The sequence below is a fragment of the Rattus norvegicus genome, chromosome 13, assembly GCF_036323735.1.
Source record: "Rattus norvegicus strain BN/NHsdMcwi chromosome 13, GRCr8, whole genome shotgun sequence".
NCBI lineage: Eukaryota > Metazoa > Chordata > Mammalia > Rodentia > Muridae > Rattus > Rattus norvegicus.
The window spans coordinates 80,055,141-80,060,192 of record NC_086031.1 but is presented as its reverse complement, the minus strand read 5'-3'; positions in this window follow the sequence as shown (position 1 = coordinate 80,060,192).

The following is a 5,052-nucleotide window of genomic DNA, read 5'->3' as shown; positions in this document are numbered from 1 at the left end:
TCCATAGTTTGCTATTTATTTCAGCTTTTCTTAGAGCTTAGTTGAAGATTGGATTAGGATGTATGTATCTTTCTCATTCATTCATCATGTTTTGAGCCTGTTCAATGTTGCAGACACACTTCCCATGCAGGTGACAAGTGGAACCTGGTAGCTATGAACGTGATCCCTTAGTTTGCCTATAACTGCTTCTCTCTCCTCATCCTCTGCTCCTTATGCTTCTGAGGACAATAAGTAGTCAGAAAGCATGGATACGTGCCCTACATAGCATCCCACTCAGTTCTGAGTGCTGTGTTGTCTGATGTGGTAGAAGGGATTAAATAATGCAGGGAGATCGGAGTTGGCCCTTTATACCTGTTGGTGCTATGCTTGTGGATTCAACCTGCCACTCACCAAAGGATTTGAAAACATATTCCATCGATTCCAACCATGCACAGACTTTTTTGTTAATGTATAGTGTATGAGAGGATTTGATGGCTTGTTTTTTATTTTGGTGATTATGTGAGTGTGACCCTCCTATGATGACCGAGACAACTTCCTGTGGGGTTAAGGTCTGCCGGCGAGCACAGAAGTGACTATACCCCAGAGTAGCTTGAGAATGAGGGGAGGATCCACTTTAGTGGTAGGCTCTGCTTGAAGAATGGTAGAGGTTGCCATTACCAACTTAACCAGGAAAAAAGCAAGGCAATCAATAAAATGACCACATGTGTTGAACAACTGTAAGTGAGATTACAAAACAAACTGAATCCCAAAGAACTGGTAAGGCCCAAGGAGAAAAAGGACAGAGACTGCACAAGAGAAAGCAACATGTAAGAAAAACTAGCAAACATCTTACTTACAAATTATTTTTTAACGATTTTATTTTTTAAGATAACCACATCATTTCCTCTTACCTTCCCTCCTCTTAAGCCTTTCATATTACCTGCTCCATGCTCTTTTTTCAAATTCATATATACCTGCGTGTCTGTGTAGGGTCTAAATATATAAGTACAACCTGCACGGGCTGCATAATGCTACCTGTATGTATGTTTTCAGGGCTGACCATTTGAAATTGGATAACAAATTATGTTCTTCCCTGGGGGAGACCGAACCTGTCCTGGCATTCCTTAGTTGCCTGTAGTGCATTGTGTAGGATCATTTTACAAATTCTTAGAGACCATGTGGGACTAGAATGTCGTTTTTAGAGTAGCTAAAAATCTCAGTTAAGAAGACTTACTTTCGGTTGGGGATTTAGCTCAGTGGTAGAGTGCTTGCCTAGCAAGCACAAGGCCCTGGGTTCGGTCCCCAGCTCCGAAAAAAAAGAAAAAAAAAAAAAAAAGAAGACTTACTTTCTCAGTTAAGGAAGTACCTCTTAGAGCCAAAGTTCCACACCTGGAAAAGAGCTGAGCAGAGCATGCACAAGTCCTGGTAAGGAGTCCAGGCAAGGAGTTTACGGGTTATTGCAGAATGAGGTGGGAATATCAAGAAAGCCACGCCCTGAAAACCAGATACAACTCCTGCCTACAACAGGCTATTGGAGGTCAACAGAGAAAACTTTCCTGTCCCCAGACTGAGCCTGGGGGCCACTAGGTAAGAAGGAAGTCATTCTATGTTAAAGAGATAACACAGTGTAGATCTCTGTCTCTTAATGGAGTAGGCATTTGGGGACCCTTATAGTTGAAGAGGATAAGCAATGCTTTAAAACACATAGCATAGTGGGATGCATGTAATTACAGCTTCTAGTCTGAAGTACATGGTAAGAAGCTCCGAAGAAAACCAAAGACTGGAGGTGCTGCTCTGTGGTTGAGTATGAATATACCTGAGGGCACAGGTTCAATTCCCAGCACTGCAGAAACAAAAATAGGCTGTTAGCTGGTGTTTATGGGAACAGTCATACCTATGGGAATACCCAGTAATCATTTTTGGTGAGTAATGATTTAATGATGAGGGAAGCTACTCAGTGGGAGCATTCACTTACATAAGGCACAAGGTAGAGCTTTCTGTTACTCATTTCTCACAATTGTAGATGTATTATGGATACAAAAACGTGGCTCCTGGTAATGCTTGTGTAGAAGCTAGAGATAGCTCTGGTTTCTTCTTCCTTCTTACTGAACTCTTTCATTTGTTTGAATTCTTTGACAATTTCATATACTTCTGTACAATGTGTTTTTTTTTTTCTTTTTTCGGAGCTGGGGACTGAACCCAGGGCCTTGCGCTTGCTAGGCAAGCGCTCTACCGCTGCGCTAAATCCCCAACCCCCGTACAATGTGTTTTGATCACATTTGCCCCCTACTTAATGTCTTCCTGGATCCACTCCTCCCCAATTTCATCTCTTTCTCTTCCTTTTTGTTAGTCCACTGAGTCCAGTTAGTGCCTATGTACCTGAGTGTGGGCACATCCACTGGACTGTGGTGTGGTTGGCTTACCAGGGCCACCCCCTTAAAACTGACTGCCCTCCTAGCAGCCATCAGTTGTCAACAGCTACCCAGCTAGGGATAGGGGCTTATGAGCCTCCCCCACCTCCATGCTGGACTGTTGACTGGCTTCATCTTGTGCAGGCAGCCATAGCAGCGGTGTGTTCAGGAGCCCCATCGTGCTTAGAAGACATTTTGACTCTGCTTAGTTTCTTTTCTAACATGCCTAATGTAGCTTTCCTCTGTGATTCATAAAACACCAAGATGTTTGCTGATCTTGCCTATGCTGTGCACATAAGTTAAACATGAGGCTGTTTTTGCCTTACAGCTTATGAGGTTAGATGGTACTAGTAGAAACCAGCCTATTGTGATTCCTTTTTGAGGAAAACTGTTGAGAGGTGTTTGGATCCATGTGAGTTTTAAGGCTGTGTTAAGTCTTCCAGCACAGGGCTCTCGTTGTGGCATGGGCACTGAGTGTCCCAGACCAAATCCCATCTCAGCAAATACACTTTGACTTGAGTCTCCAAAGCAGACTCAGAAAAGCATGAGGAGGCTGGCCATTTGAAAGATGAAGAACAGCAGAGTGAGAGGAAGAGAAATAAGGGAGAAAAACCAAGCATGTGATGAACAGGGTGGGCCCCTGCTGTGGTCAAGTGGGGCTTAATCTTGGCAGAGTCTCCTGAGACACTGGGACATACTCATGATGCTTCACCAAAGGAAAGGAGGGAGGCTGGATATTTACATTCCTATCCTATAGCTGGGACAGGAATCCAGAATGAGGGCACCAGTCTTCAAAATGCTTACTACCTATACAACACACACAGACATGCACACGTGCTTGGCTGCAAGAGAGAGGCTGTCTGTCCCCTTCCAGGATGTCCACTCAATGCAGGAGGAGACAGATAGCTGAGGGAGATGAGATGGGTACCAGCAGCCCTTGCTTGTTACAAAGTCTAAAACTTCGTGTACTGTAAAACAGTGTCCTCACATTGCTAAGTCTGTTTTTACACTTCCCAGGAATGTGCATTTCTGAACTTAGTTTATTTTATCCTGCTTGGCATTCAGGTTCCTCGTGAAAGACAGCAAGGGGTATGGCATCTTCAGCGATCTCAGAGTCTGTTAACTCTTCATGAGTCAGAGAGAAAAAAGGAAAGAAAAGAAAAGTCAGGCACACACACACACACACACACACACACACACACATACTGGCTGAAGCAAAAAAAGGCACACTGCTATTTTATTGTCCTTAGTTTTTATACCTTCTCAGGATTATTGATCCTATGTTTTTTAAAGCATTTTTACACTCCATAAGTTCATAGTATCTTTAAGCCAGTAGTTCATATCCTAGGTCGAAAAGGCTTAAGGAGTTATAACAGAACTGTTTACATGTCTTTCCATTAAGATTAGTACCTGACCATTATCTGTTTTCTAGCTCCATAAGTTCATTATAAGTTTAAAGCAATAATTTTCATGTCATAATTTAGCACAGTTTTGTCAAGAGACAAACCATCTGCCTCATGTCTCATTATTTTGAAGTCTTGTATAGATAAACTAGCCCATCATTTATTTTCTGTCTTTGCACCTACAATAAATTGCCCATTCCTAGTTTATGGCCTTTGGTTACCAGATAGTAGCTAACCTAGAAGAACTATTTACCTTGATCATAAATTTGTTCCAAACCTGTTTTCTTTTCCTAGTGCAATTAGCCCATGTCACGTGAAGGTTCACAGAGCTCTGTTTGCAGCTTTTATTTTATAGGGGGCTTGAGATAACTTGCATCAACTTAGCAGTTCTATAAAATTATTATTAGGAATTATGAAATCATTAATTCGTCTACACAGCATGAAAGTACATCTTCATATTGATCTGCAGGAAATCTGTCCAATAATGTGTGCTGATGCCCAGGAATCAGTAGGCTATGTGATAGTGGCAGGAGAGGCACATCAGCACAGTCCTGGGATGAAGTTTCCGAGGACCCTGCAAACCAGAGCATACCCGTTGCAGCCATGCAGAATGGTTGGCCATCTTCAGAAAACTCACTTGCTTGCCATAGCCTTTCCTAGATGGCTTCTGACACCTGTGTATACAGGTTCTGACACCTGTGTACACACGTGCCCCTTCACAAGACAGCTATATTGCCTGAGAACAGCATGCTATGTTGTGTAAAAGTGGTGAGAATACCAAACACTGTTAGTTACTCTGCCTCCTTTTCCTATCTCTAAATGACCACACCTCTTCCCTAAGAGACTTTAGGAAATCTAAACTCTAACACTAAGGACCCTCCAGGACTTTGGGAAACAGCCAGTGAGTATCTGTAGGTTTCCCCAAGCTCGGTGCCTCCCACCATAGGTGTATTAGTGGATGATTGTACATTCCCTGCCCCTGGAATTGGAGGCAGCTTTTCTGCATTATGGAAAGATACTGACAGTTATGCTTTTACAGGGTCTGTGGTAACAACATAGAATTATAATAAGTCAGTCAGGACTGGTTCAGCCAAAGGCCCCTTTCTACTTACTTCAGGTGGCAGAACGAAGAAAAGATACCCATTGATACAGTGAGGAAGTGTGGGAAGTGTGGGTGACCAGAGCAGTCTCCATGAGAGACATGATTCTAAGGACTCTATGGTTTAGCATCTTGCTTCACAACTTCCAGCTCTGACTCG